Here is a 15,720-nt window from a genome sequence, read left to right as displayed (position 1 = left end):
CACAAGTTTCAAAAAGTTCCATGAATGTGCAAAAATGCATATGAATTCCGAGTGGCATAAAGATGCAATAGAAAAGTCAAAAAATTTCATTAGTGTTGTGACAAACAAAACAAAGTGTGGAAGAACTCGCCAACGAGAATTTTGCGAAATCAGTACAAACTAATCGTGCAAAGTTAAAATCAATTGTTTCTTGTGTATTGTTTTGTCCATTACATGACTTACCTTTAAGAGGAAAAACAAATTCAAATGCTGTATTTGATGATTTGTTACAGCCAGGTGCCGAAACAATGCGGAAACATTTTGAGGGTGCGCCTAAAAATGCTACCTATGTTTCTCATAGAACCCAAAATGATTTAATTGATGTATGCGCCGAAGTACTAAGAAATGATTGGATTAATACCATCAATAACAGCGAATCATTTTCAGTTTTGGCAGACGAAACAATGGATATTGCAGGCGCAGAACAACTTTCTCTTTCTTCACGTTATTTAGACCTTGCAACTATTGTTGTCAGAGAAGACTTCCTTGGATTTACACCATTGGCAAATAGATGCAAAACATATTTCCAACACAATAATATCTACTTTATCTGCTTGGGATTTAAATCTAGATAAAATGGTAGGACAAGGCTATGACGGGCGCAGTACGACGGCCGGTAAAATTGGCGGAGTACAGAAGATAATTGCTGAGAAATATCCCAAAGCTCGCTTCTATCATTGTGCTAGCCATAGACTTAATGTAGCTGTGAATGATTTGAACACCTTACCAGAGGTTAGAAATGCCATTGGTGTTATCAAAGAAGGAATTTCTTTTTTCCGGGGGAGCACGCAAAGGAAAGTTCTAATTGGGAACCTTCAAAAACTGTGTGAGACACGCTGGTATGAGAAGCATAAGTCGATAAGGAAATTTAATGATAAGTTTTTAGAAATTGTTGAAGCATTAGCAATTTTACATAAAGAAGGAGATCGCGAAACCAGGCAGAAAGCCTGGTAACTTTACAGCACATTTACTTCAACATTTATTGTTACATTAAAAGTCATAGCAAAATATTCAGCCAAACTAGAACCTGTCACCAATATCCTACAATCAGTAAGCATTAACTTGTTAGAAGTTTCAGAACACACTCAAGGAATTGTAGAAATGTTATTGGATGACAGAGAAAATGCGGAAGCCAAATTTGAAATTATAATGAAAAATGCTGAAAGCAACTATAGTGCACTTGGAATACATGTCACTGGCATTCGACAACTGCGAGTTGTTGCACGACAAATGCATCGTTTAAATCATCCATCAGTTTCTGTCACTGAGTACTACAGAAAATCTCTCTTTATTCCATATTTGGATTCCCTAGTCCAGTCCTTGCAAGAACGGTTTTCAGAAGAAAACAAGGCATCTTTTGAGATTTTCTGCTTGCACCTAAAGGTAATGAAATCCCAAAGCAGCCTAGATATGAAAAGGATAATTGAAAATATCAAACGATTTTATGGCGATCTTTTAGATAACTTTGCTAAAGAAGCACGGACATGGATCAGTATGTGGAAACGCGATAAAGCAACTGAAGGAGATATTGCTGAATTAAGCCTGACTGATCTACTGGACAAAGCCAAATTCTTGCCCGGCGTAGTTTCAGCCTTGAAGATAGACCTTAGCTTACCGGCAACCACCTACTCCGCGGAAAGATCGTTCAGGTACTTAATTACCACAGTAACATTTTTCTGATTGTAATTACTTAATTAGAAAGACTTTGAAACAATTTATTAAATCAGATGATACATTTCTTCTAATTATTTTTAAATCTTGTTTGAAATGTTATCACACTAGAGTAATTCAAGAAGGTTACACTGTATGAATTAGTATAGGCCTACGTCATGTTTGTTCGCAGCACTCTCAGGCGCGTGAAAACGTGGCTAAGAACTACCATGGCAGATAATCGACTCAGTTGTTTATGTATGGTGCTAGTTCATCGTGATAAGATAAAATCACAGGAGGAGTCCTTTATCGAAAAAGTGGTAGATAGTTATGGGAAGGACCCAAGACGAATTCAATTTCTGTTTAAGTAATGCATGTATGTGAGTAGTCAAGTTTTGCACATTATTAGTAACAGAACCGATTTCCACAATCGTATACCTTCCTTTGTTCTTAATATTAAATTTACAACAGTATTTCAAACTACATTAATATGTTTCTAACAATAAAACAGTCACATCATCCTTTCAAGCAAAGTTCACAACATTTGTTAAGACATGAATCTGTTATGAGTTATGGAAATTATTGTGTACATTTAGTTTTTACTTTACAAAATAGAAAGTAAAGCCCTGTTTTTTTTTTTCATTTTTCAGGGGACTAACAGAGAAAAGTGTAAATAGCAAGAAAATGTATTAAGGCAGACGAAAATGAACGATTTATTCTTACTTAAAAAGAGAAAGTAATTTGTTTTTACCTATTTAACAATCTGAAATTGTTATTATTTAAGCACCTATTAACGTCTGTCAGCGGTGGTGCACTTACTGACATGGCGTTGTGCCTCAAAATGTGCATTTACGAGAGCAATTAAGAATATTCCCACAACATTAACTCTTAAAATGAGACACCTTAACAGCAAATGTGTGAGAAACAGCGAATTCATCTAAAACCGATGTGGCTGACACTAGCGCGTCTGCCTGTAAGAATACAGCATAGCACACGAATCTAAACTTTGCAGAACTGCCAAATTTCATTCGGGAATGCGTTTCCAGTTTTATTTGTCTCCTCTCTATGACCATGTGGAGTCGCCACACTGGGACCAAGTTTGAAACATTTGCCGGTTGCCATTTACTTCAGTATTGCAAGCGACGGTACGCCATTAACCATCTAGGCACTTGACCTATATGGCATATTGTAGAGAGATGGTAACTAATAAGTGACTGTGATTAATGGGACAATGATGGCTTGTATGTGGTAGTTCGATAATGACTTAGAAATGAGTGGTCTCAATCCCTTAGGAGTCACAAGGGCCACCTGTGTTTCTAGGCTTCGTTACTATAATATACCCCGGATGTGCCAGTTTCCAAACATACAGGAAAGATAAAAACTGATTTTCAGCTTCTTGAAGGCCTGGTCAGACACAACGCCGCAGTCTGCCTGTGCGGGTCAGGCACGGCGGATGACCGGGGCAAGGAACGCCGCACAGACAAAAGCGGGTGCTGCTGCGTCAGCTGTCACACCGTGGAAACGGACGGAACCTCATCACATACCAGCTTGCACTTGTAGCGTGGTATCAAAGATCTGCCTCGGCCTCGCGCCGTTGCTGTCAAATGCGCCAGCAAATGCAAACAGCCGCACAGGGCTGCTGCGAATCTGTCTGTGTTGAAACTCGGCGTCAGCCGGTGCGACGAGCCGGCCAGAGTCGCGCCCTGTGTGACCGACACCTATCTACAACAACGATGCGGCCTGGCCGTTGCCGTTGCCGTTGCTGTTCAAGGCCACACAGGTCGGACCGCCAGGCCACGCTCTTTTTGACCAGGTCATTAAGACCGGTTGCACTCACAGCGGATATTTTCCGCCAGGTCAATTGACCGTCGTCATTGCCAGAAGTCCAGTGTTAACACACATGGCGGTAAAATCACCGTCGCCACCGCACGAGTCAGCAGATTAAAGGCAATGTACTTTCATCATCATATCCATTCATTTAATTTTAATGTGTTACGTAAATTATTCATTGTTTTTAAACGTACAGTTTTGTTTGAAATGAACAGACAGTAAAATCTAAGTATTGTTATTGTGTCGACTAATGAAAAGGAGAAGGAAAAACCGAATAATTTGGGATCATCATCCAATTAATTTAAGAAAAGGGGAGGATGGAGCTTTCTAAACGTTGTTTGAAGGGAAGGATGACAAGATATCCTTCAGTTACTTCCGAATGTCGATTTTTAATAGCAGGAAAACAAGTAGTTCAGAGAGAAAAAGCGTAGGATAGGACCAAACGAAAATGGTGGCCAAATGTACAGTCTGCTAATGTAAAAACAGGTTTTACTACAGTTATAATGTTAGTTTTTTATGTTCATAACTCTGGCATGCTACTAAAAGTGCATCAGTATTTCTAAATTGCATACAAGGGGAAAACATCTGGCTTACCATGAAACGACAAATGTTCTTCAGAGAACAAAAGTAATTCAGTAAGCATATTAGAATGCGTAGGCCTATTCCAAAATAGAGCTGTATCACATGAAAGAGTCGTTCTTAGTACACTAGCAGCTGCAGAACGCTATTGTTAAATGCATAAAAGAGGCTTTCACAGTAATGTAAGTGAATTTGACCAGGTTTATACAGTTGAGTGTAGTGAACCGTTTTTTTTCCGGACTGTTAATTCAAATCCAACTGCGTTCATTGCATGAGCAGTGTTTTTTAACGCTTAAACAATTATTAGTGGTAAGAAAACAATTTATTGGCAGAATACGGTTCAGAAACATAATATATATATACACTCCTGGAAATGGAAAAAAGAACACATTGACACCGGTGTGTCAGACCCACCATACTTGCTCCGGACACTGCGAGAGGGCTGTACAAGCAATGATCACACGCACGGCACAGCGGACACACCAGGAACCGCGGTGTTGGCCGTCGAATGGCGCTAGCTGCGCAGCATTTGTGCACCGCCGCCGTCAGTGTCAGCCAGTTTGCCGTGGCATACGGAGCTCCATCGCAGTCTTTAACACTGGTAGCATGCCGCGACAGCGTGGACGTGAACCGTATGTGCAGTTGACGGACTTTGAGCGAGGGCGTATAGTGGGCATGCGGGAGGCCGGGTGGACGTACCGCCGAATTGCTCAACACGTGGGGCGTGAGGTCTCCACAATACATCGATGTTGTCGCCAGTGGTCGGCGGAAGGTGCACGTGCCCGTCGACCTGGGTCCGGACCGCAGCGACGCACGGATGCACGCCAAGACCGTAGGATCCTACGCAGTGCCTTAGGGGACCGCACCGCCACTTCCCAGCAAATTAGGGACACTGTTGCTCCTGGGGTATCGGCGAGGACCATTCGCAACCGTCTCCATGAAGCTGGGCTATGGTCCCGCACACCGTTAGGCCGTCTTCCGCTCACGCCCCAACATCGTGCAGCCCGCCTCCAGTGGTGTCGCGACAGGCGTAAATGGAGGGACGAATGGAGACGTGTCGTCTTCAGCGATGAGAGTCGCTTCTGCCTTGGTGCCAATGATGGTCGTATGCGTGTTTGGCGCCGTGCAGGTGAGCGCCACAATCAGGACTGCATACGACCGAGGCACACAGGGCCAACACCCGGCATCATGGTGTGGGGAGCGATCTCCTACACTGGCCGTACACCACTGGTGATCGTCGAGGGGACACTGAATAGTGCACGGTACATCCAAACCGTCATCGAACCCATCGTTCTACCATTCCTAGACCGGCAAGGGAACTTGCTGTTCCAACAGGACAATGCACGTCCGCATGTATCCCGTGCCACCCAACGTGCTCTAGAAGGTGTAAGTCAACTACCCTGGCCAGCAAGATCTCCGGATCTGTCCCCCATTGAGCATGTTTGGGACTGGATGAAGCGTCGTCTCACGCGGTCTGCACGTCCAGCACGAACGCTGGTCCAACTGAGGCGCCAGGTGGAAATGGCATGGCAAGCCGTTCCACAGGACTACAGCCAGCATCTCTACGATCGTCTCCATGGGAGAATAGCAGCCTGCATTGCTGCGAAAGGTGGATATACACTGTACTAGTGCCGACATTGTGCATGCTCTGTTGCCTGTGTCTATGTGCCTGTGGTTCTGTCAGTGTGATCATGTGATGTATCTGACCCCAGGAATGTGTCAATAAAGTTTCCCCTTCCTGGGACAATGAATTCACGGTGTTCTTATTTCAATTTCCAGGAGTATATATATATATATATATATATATATATATATATATATATATATATATATATATGGTGAAAATTTTTTGCCCCTACTGAGACAAAAACCTGCTGGCGCCCCTGCCAAGCTACCAGACTTTCGGCCAGAAAAAACAACATTGCCATCATCAAGTTGTTCCTTCGGTCCACACATGTGGACCTTCGTTCATTTTTTTTCTCCGTAAAAAGGCGTTTTTTTCCGCTTATAGACCGATGACGGTACGCGAGTGTGGCCCATCTAGTTCTTAGTTTTGAAACCAGGCTCCAACACCTTACGAGTAACGATTCGTGTGCTATTTTACAGCTGGTCATATACAGAAACTAGTTACTTCCACTCATCGAATAGGTATATAAATAATTATTATGACTAAATATTACACTGAAAACCCGTGTTTTTTTGGTTTTTTTTTTAGGCTCTTATGTTCGCTTACTAACGTAGATGTTGAAAATTAGTTCAGATTTGCATAAATTGCAGGTCCTCGTATATGAACTTCAGGTTATAATGCATAACTGTTGTTTCTACACTTCCAACAATGCACGAAATATTAACAGATGAGCAATTAAAACCTCTTCTTAATGACAGAAATGCGGAATAATCTGACAGGAAAAATGACGAATTCTCGTTTTCGACTGAATATTGTCCTACCTAGCTCGATGAAACAGACTGGCAAACAATAGAAACGTTAAGATGTCGTGCCAGTTGCTTCACTCTGACAGTGAAAAGCAGATGATATAGAAAACGTGAATAAAAAGCTAAGAAGATTTTTGTCGCAATCAATTTCAGAAGTTAGGTTTTACAATGTTGGCCAACGAACCAAATTTGTTGAGTCAAGGAATGACTCAAAACGGGGGAAACCTCCAAGATAAGAGATATGTGCGTCAGATGTGGAATGTATTTATATATTAAGAAAAATAGCTGTTTTGAAGATTATCATAAAGCCCGAAGATTTATTTACTGGCAATAGAGAATTATTACTTGCCAGAAATTATTACGGTATTCGATTATTATTTTCCTGCATTTTTGAAATTGTTTTACAGCATCAATAAAAACCTTTATTAGAAATCATATATTTCAAAAATATTAACTGAAGAACTTCATTTTCTCTGTGCATTAGCATATTCACTTCACTGTTTCAAAGAAAACACACATATACACATATACAGGGTGTTACAAAAAGGTACGGCCAAACTTTCAGGAAACATTCCTCACATACAAATAAAGAAAAGATGTTATGTGGACATGCGTCCGGAAACGCTTAATTTCCATGTTAGAGCTTATTTCAGTTTCTTCCACCTACGCTCAATGGAGCACGTTATCGTGATTTCATACAGGATACTCTACCTGTGGTGCTAGAACATGTGCCTTTACAAGTACGACACAACATGTGGTTCATGCACGATGGAGCTCCTGCACATTTCAGTCGAAGTGTTCGTACGCTTCTCAACAACAGATTCGGTGACCGATGGATTGGTAGAGGCGGACCAATTCCATGGCCTCCACGCTCTCCTGAACTCAACCCTCTTGACTTTCATTTATGGGGGCATTTGAAAGCTCTTGTCTACGCAACCCCGGTACCAAAGGTAGAGACTCTTCGTGCTCGTATTGTGGACAGCTGTGATACAATACGCCATTCTCCAAAGCTGCATCAGCGCATCAGGGATTCCATGCGACGGAGGGTGGATGCATGTATCCTCGCTAACGGAGGACATTTTGAACATTTCCTGTAACAAAGTGTTTGAAGTCACGCTGGTACGCTCTGTTGCTGTGTGTTTCCAATCCATGATTAATGTGATTTGAAGAGAAGTAATAAAATGAGCTCTAACATGGAAAGTAAGCGTTTCCGGACACATGTCCACATAACATATTTTCTTTATGTCCATTATAATTATCCGGGCTGTTATGCCGTGGTCGGTTGATGAATTCTGTGTCGATTCCCAACGTTTCGTCTCCGACTGCGGGAGACATCTTCAAGGGGGTCCGTAGCTCAATGGAGGGTCCAACACACACACTGGCTCGCTACAGTCAGTAGCGAGCCAGTGGGTGTGTTGGACCTTCCATTGAACTACGGACCCCCTTGAAGATGTCTCCCGCAGTCAGTAGCGAGCCAGTGGGTGTGTTGGACCTTCCATTGAGCCATGGACCCCCTTGAAGATGTCTCCCGCAGTCGGAGACGAAACGTTGGGAATCGACACAGAATTCATCAACTGACCACGGCATAACAACCTGGATAATTATAATGGACATGATATTTCCGGCCGTGAAAGTCTACATTTTAGTATATTTTCTTTATTTGTGTGTGAGGAATGTTTCCAGACAGTTTGGCCGTACCTTTTTGTAACACCCTATATTGGGTGGTCAAAAAGTCAGTATAAATTTGAAAACTTAATAAACCACGGAATAATGTAGACAGAGACGTAAAAATTGACACACATGCTTGGAATAACATGGGGTTTTATTAGAACAAACAAAAAAAACAAAGTTCACAAAATGTCCGACAGATGCGCGTCGTTTGGTGATGATCGTGTGCTCAGCCGCCATTTTCGTCATGCTTGGCCTCCCAGGTCCCCAGACCTCAGTCCGTGCGATTATTGGCTTTGGGGTTACCTGAAGTCGCAAGTGTATCGTTATCAACCGACATCTCTAGGGATACTGAAAGACAACATCCGACGCCAATGCCTCACCATAACTCTGGACATGCTTTACAGTGCTGTTCACAACATTATTTCTCGACTACAGCTATTGTTGAGGAATGATGGTGGACATATTGAGCATTTACTGTAAAGAACATAATCTTTGCTTTGTCTTACTTTGTTATGCTAATTATTGCTATTCTGATCTGATGAAGCGCCATCTGTCAGACATCTCTAGGGATACTGAAAGACAACATCCGACGCCAATGCCTCACCATAACTCCGGACATGCTTTACAGTGCTGTTCACAACATTATTTCTCGACTACAGCTATTGTTGAGGAATGATGGTGGACATATTGAGCATTTACTGTAAAGAACATAATCTTTGCTTTGTCTTACTTTGTTATGCTAATTATTGCTATTCTGATCTGATGAAGCGCCATCTGTCAGACATTTTTTGAACTTTTGTATTTTTTTTTTTTTTTGGTTCTAATAAAACCCCATGTCATTCCAAGCATGTGTGTCAATTTGTACCACTCTATCTACATTATTCCGTGATTTATTCAGTTTTAAAATTTATACTGACTTTTTGATCACCAGGTGATATATATTGCTGATAAAATGTTTTTATTGAAGTGAGGAAGAAAAAAATACAAAGCAAAGACTAATACATTTTCATGATAAGTCAGACATGAGATCAACATATATGGACATCTACTTATGACTTACTAAATCATCAAAAAATACTTCATTTTCATTTGTATCCTGTTTGTTTGTTTATTTACTGTAAAACATGAAAAGAAAAATTTCCTTTTTTTTTCTTTTTTTAAAAAAAGATCTCTCGCGTGAAGAGGTTAAACACGCTAAATGATACACTGAAACTACTGAAGGGTATACATGAAATCCTTTATTGTATAGCAACCATTGTCCTTACAGCGGTAGCAGAGGCCATAAGCCCCATCAATTCTGACAATATCGACAATGAGCATTCGGGTTAACTGTCGAAACAGAATATCAACGTCGTGTACAGGTTGGGCAAAATAAAACTGGCCCAAAAATTTAAAAATATTTGCTTGGGTGGGGTTGGATGAAATATTTATTTTGCCCACCCTGAACAACAAGGCTGCAGAATTCTGGGAATTTCTTGCCAAATGAGAGATAGACATGTACTTCCCACGGAGTCTCATTCAAAGCGCAGCACTGACATCAGGTCAGCAATTTGTCTGTTACAGAAATTATAGTCCAACTGCCTGCAATGGAATGGTCATCTACAGAAAGAAATCACGACATGACTTCCCACTGTTACCAGAGCTGGAGACACCAGAATCAACATGAGTAGCAGTTGACACAGTGCAAGGCAGTATCATAGCCACCTACAGGCTACTGAGATATGCAGGATCGCGTCGATATTGCGACCCTTCTCGCATTCCATGGTAGAATGTTTATTGACGAAGACTTTAACACAAAAAGGTTAATCCAAAAAACTCTAAGCTGACTAGTGCTAGCAGCCACCATCTTCTGCACATCATTAGAGATAAAGACGCCATTGCCATTGGTCCATGTGATCCTACATGTTACCAGATTAACAGAAGAAAAGGTACTGCCTTAGATATTACCATCGCAAAATCGCTCCCATGTAGCATCACAGCAATCATTAGACTTGTTTTGCCATAGAACTATGTGCTAGTAATATCTGATCTGAAAGTAGATACTTTTTCTACATCTGCAGCACATTTTGGAACACTTTTCGTGAAAGTGTGACAAACGTTCTATAAGATGCTCCAAATCCTCGAGAACCCAGTGAAGATGCAGTTCAACAGCACCTAACACTATAGATGATCCAAACAGATCAAAACGCCAGTCCACCAGCAGCAGCAGATGATTAAAAAATCCCGCCACTTGTTAAGGACAATAATTCCATTTGCGGGGTCTCGTGCAAATGTGAACATTCTAGTGGACACCTTCGTCAACAACTTTACATTGATCATCGACTCAGCTGACCTGTAACACATCGACCTCATCACTGAGAGGTTGCCACAACATCTAAGAGCACGAGCAGGTGATGACATCATTGAACCAATCACACCAGATGTGGTCAAGAATCAACTAAACTGTTCCAACTTCAACAGAGCAGGAGGCCCAGATTTATTTATTAACCTCCTGCTAATACAAATACCACCTGCAGCCACCGACCATCTAGCCTGGAAGCACACCGAGATCGTTGCAATTCTGATGCCTGGTAAGAAAGTGCGACTCTCCCAGGAGCTACCAAACGACAGATTCCCTTTCCATGCTGTCAAAACTGTTGGACAGGATACACCTATTGCATCTTCACAGGTACACCGATATGGAGGCCTGCTCCCAATAATCAGTTGAGTTTCCATCGTGACCATGCCACAGAAACTATGTCTATCAGAATACTCTATGTAACCTATGGAACTTTGGGAGCATTTCGCTGCCATTCTCTTTGAAGTCTCAGGAACTTTTGACTCCACATGGCATAAGGATGTTTTGTACAACATATTAGTGTAAGGGTCCCCATGTCATACATCAGTCTCCTACAGAGTTATCTACAAGGCTGAATCTTTCATGTAAGCGCTGACAATCTGACAACGTCATGTTCACCTGTGGTTTCATCCACACAGTCATTCCCTAGGCTCTGTTCTCGGCCTGCTGTTGTACGCAATCCACAGTCTACGCGGTAGATTTGTCTCCGGACAAAGGTGTGTAGCTCATTCTACATGCTCATAACACTGTTATAGTAACACGAATGTTGAAATGACATGCTGACGACTACAACAGGTAAACGACAACTTCGCCATGTGGACACGGAAATGGGAACTATCATACGATGTCTCGAAAACTTAGGACATCAAGTAACTCAGAAGATGGTTCCCAAATACCACTACAAATTTTGTTGTAGGGTAAAGCCATCGAATGGTCCTCAGCGGCTAAGTATCTTGGAGTCACACTGGACAGGAGACTGATGTTTCGCCGACTCGTCCTGCAGGTTACAGAAAAAGCTTACAGAATCTGAGAGACATTCGCTCCCTCTTAAACCCATGTTTTATCTATTTGCCACCTTGGAATCACATTAGATAAAAGACGATTGTGCTGCTTATAATGGAATATGTTGGTGTTGTGTGGGCCAAACACAGGCGAATGGAGCTTGGTGATGCTGCAGGCACTACAAAATCGTACTCTAAAATATGCACCAAAGGACGTTTTAGTATTCTAAGGAAATAATTCGTGAAATGGCCACAGTGCCATGACTTAAGGAACGGTTTTCGGATTCCAGTTTTGCAGTTTATAATTGTTCTAGGTATTGAATCACACTTAATAATGCTTTTAAATGAATTTTCAAATTTTCGTAATAAATGTTGAGGTTTTCATTAATGCAACCATTAACTGTCTAACTGCTAACTGCTGTTATTCATACAACGGCATTCTCATAAATGACTCCTCAGCACGAAAACATTGTGTTTCATTGTGTGAAATCGTCAACGCTGCAGGGCTCTTCATAGAACTGTAAGTTTACCACTTTTTCAAACGAATGTCTGTTAAAAGTACTAGTTTTAAACTCTGCAAATAGCTTTTCTGATGTTAGGTGCACAATGTCGAGATCACCACATTTAGATAAAGTGTAATTCTTTATAGTGGAAACCGTATGTAACTTGGATCGAATTATATAATAAACTGTCGATTTATAAACTTCGTGCCGAACGACTGTTCAAGCCCGCTCCTGACTCGTCTTAGTTCAGCTAAAGCCTGTCAGAGCCCGACGCCCAGGTCACAATACATGCAGCGATGTGGAGCCAACCTCTTCGCTAATTTTTCTATTTACGATATAGATATTGTGAGCAGAAGGTTCCGAAACATATATGTGATAACCCTGCAGGTATGGCAGACAGAACACTCATGTGACACGAGAGTGGCGCCAACTCCCTCTCCCCTCCCCCTGGACCAATGAGGATGAAGCACCCCCTCCCCATACTCATCTTCTGTAACTGGGACACTTGTGTGGGAGGGGTTACTCAGGAGCTGGACAGCATCTATTTGTTAACAAAAGTATAACGTTAAGTCATGTCACTTGAGTTCTGTTGTTAATGCCAATATTACGTTACACCAGCAGAGACCATAGCCAGACAGATATGTAAGTACTCTCATTTTTACGTATTTTTCCATTTGTCGTAGTTTCCCCAGTTTCATGTACTTTCCGCGTCCGCCCAGATAGCTCAGTGGTCAGTGTGAAGGATTGCCGTCCTACGGGCCCGGGGTCGATTCCCAGCTAGGTCGGGGATTTTCTCCGCTCAGGGACTGAGTGTTGTGCTGTATTCATCATCATTTCATCCACAATCGGCGCGCAGGTCGAATGTAATAAGACCTGCACCAAGGCAGCCGTACCTGCCTCGCAAGGGGCCTCCCGGCCAGTCACGCCAAACGCTCATTTCCATTTTCATGTATTTTCCGCAATGTTCCTGTTTTATAACAAGAGGCAGTTTGAAGCATAGGGAGAGGTTGTGTCTGTTTGTTTGTAACAAGCTACGTCACCCTGGGTCTAATTGTTAATAACAACGTTATGTGGCACCAGCAGAGACCTCACGTAGACAGAAATGTAAGTATTATAAGTTTCACGTATTCTTGCGTATTTTCCTCAATTTTACGTATTTTTCACAGCTTTCCTATTTTACAGCTATAGGCACTCTAAAGTGCAGGGAGAGGTTGTGGCTGTTTGTTCATAACAAAGTATGTCACTCCAGGTCTATTTGTTTAATGCTCCGAGGCACCGGCAGACGCTATACCCAGACAGTTTTATGTAAGTACTCTTAGTTTTGTGTGTTTTTCGTACGTTCCTCAATTTTACATATTTTTACCAGGTTTTTTTTTACAAATTTATGTATTTCGTGCAATTATATAAGACTGTTGCCAATGTCTTGTCGATGTCGTGATGCTCTCAGGCAATCACAATGCAGAATTAGGTATCGCTGATACTGAGGCACACCTCCCAACTGCATCTTTTATAACTGGGACACTCTGGAGCAGGGTACCATAGGGACAGGCCAAGTCTGTATGTTTATAACAAATTACGTCATTTGAGGTCTGTTTGTTTAATATTTAGGAGCACCAGCAGACGCAATACCCAGGCGGATAATGGGTAAGTACTCTCAGTTTCACATATTTTTCACGATTTTGTACATTGTAGCCATTTACGCGATATATGTGTCAACATCGCGTCGTGTGGTGTTACGTCGTCGCGTCACAGAGTCGCGTCGCATCACGACGTCGCATTGCGTCGATCGACGTCATGATGTCAGCTTTGGTCCCAATTTATGTATCGTTGCTAAGCCACCATTCCATTACTAGCGTGTGATGTTACAGTATTAGAAACGAACACGTTGATAGAAATAGTAACGGAATTGAGAATTCTACAATCCAAAGATACTGTATAAGAAATATCACACTAAATTACTACATTATGTGACGTCATAGTAAAACTCTTACGCCTCCAACCAAAGATATTTTATCTGTAACACACATCTAAAGAGAGTCGTCCAGTATCTGCACTAACTCCAGCGAGAATCATGTCGTCTGCTGGAGAATAGATAGCCGCCCCTTAGACTTCTAGTGTGCGTATGCAGCAGTGAACCGATGATCGCGGGCACAGTGCCCAGCAACTGCTGAGAAAGTTGCAGTTGGTGCCTAACATTACTGATGTATCAATTTTGGACGAGAGATCTCCCGTCCACGGTAACAGCGCCAAACAGATCCCAAGACGTAGGAGGACTGTACACGCCTAGATTACGAAGAACTACTCTCCTGCATTTTCCGCAATATGCCGCTACGGTATGGAACTCTTTGTACGATCGTGGCCACCATGTCGCCGATGGGAGGGATCTACATGTCTGTCTAACACTACGCCACACCGTCTCCCCGGGTGGGACAGGGGAATTTGAAATGTGTAATCACCTCCGAACTGGCTTATTTGTCCGAGGAATGAGCGTTCCGCCACAGTAAAAACCTATCGCATAGCATGTCGACACCTTTGCAGATAAACAATGCTAACATTTTAAGCGCCAAGCACTACCCTCCGCGCCCGTAATTTCTCTACAGAACACCTAGACAAACCAGTATAACTCGCAGACACCTACTTGATCATCAGAGGAAATTTGTGGACTCCTTTGTGGATAAACGTTATTAAGAGTTTAAGCACCAAGCACATCCCTCCCCAACGCTCTTTCTCCCTGGACTAATCAGAAACACAGCACCCCTTCTACCTCCAACTCCCTTTTTCACTCAGGTAGCCTCCCAAGTGGAAAGAAGACTCGTGGTAAATTGAACCCTACAAGTATACACGACATTGCTATGAGCCTCATATATTAACCACGGGGTCCGCAGCTCGTGGTCGTGCGGTAGCGTTCTCACTTCCCGCGCCCGGGTTCCCGGGTTCGATTCCCGGCGGGGTCAGGGATTTTCCCTGCCTCGTGATGACTGGGTGTTGTGTGCTGTCCTTAGGTTAGTTAGGTTTAAGTAGTTCTAAGTTCTAGGGGACTGATGACCATAGATGTTAAGTCCCATAGTGCTCAGAGCCATTTTTTTATTAACCACGGGAAAATCCGAATTTGGTACATAATTTCGATTGATCCACATAATTCTAAAGACACACGCTGGGCAGCTAACACACAGCTGTAGGCCTATTTGCTACTGAAAACTTATCTGTGCATTAGTCACGAGTACCTCTCAAATGTGACCAGGACTGGCGCAACAGGCGTACCCACCCACTACACGTGAACAAAATGGGGGGGATACAATCCTAATTCTACAGTGGGATGGATCTGCCATAGATGCAACTCTCGCAGTATTAATATACCACGTCACTAAAAGATTAGCAAACAGTAAACGTGATTCAAAAATGCAAACAACACAAGCACAATGATCGCTAGAAATGTGAGTTGCACAGACCTGATAACAGTGGAGCCAGCACCATATTTATGAAGAGATGCTGCTCATACGTCCCCGTGCTACAGATCTAAGATGTATGAGGACGGACATCGCCACTGTGAGTCTGCAGACAGCCCTGAGAATACTGGTTAGGCTTCGATCGTGCAACATCTCTTTCGCACGTCCCAGAGGAAGAGCAATCTCATTGGCTTCAAGTAACCGCGGGAAAAGCCATACGCAAACTGAGA

At 42.5% G+C, this 15,720-nt stretch overlaps 1 protein-coding gene across 2 annotated transcripts in view; it reads right to left on the bottom strand.

Moving 5' to 3' along the window:
- Positions 1-15,720, bottom strand: part of LOC124792905 (esterase E4-like) — a 240,405-nt gene that overhangs the window by 204,378 nt on the left and 20,307 nt on the right. The window lies entirely within an intron of this gene.

The sequence above is a fragment of the Schistocerca piceifrons genome, chromosome 1, assembly GCF_021461385.2.
Source record: "Schistocerca piceifrons isolate TAMUIC-IGC-003096 chromosome 1, iqSchPice1.1, whole genome shotgun sequence".
NCBI classification, from domain to species: domain Eukaryota; kingdom Metazoa; phylum Arthropoda; class Insecta; order Orthoptera; family Acrididae; genus Schistocerca; species Schistocerca piceifrons.
The sequence above is the reverse complement of the archived record's forward strand: the minus strand, read 5'-3'. Positions and strand labels throughout refer to the sequence as shown.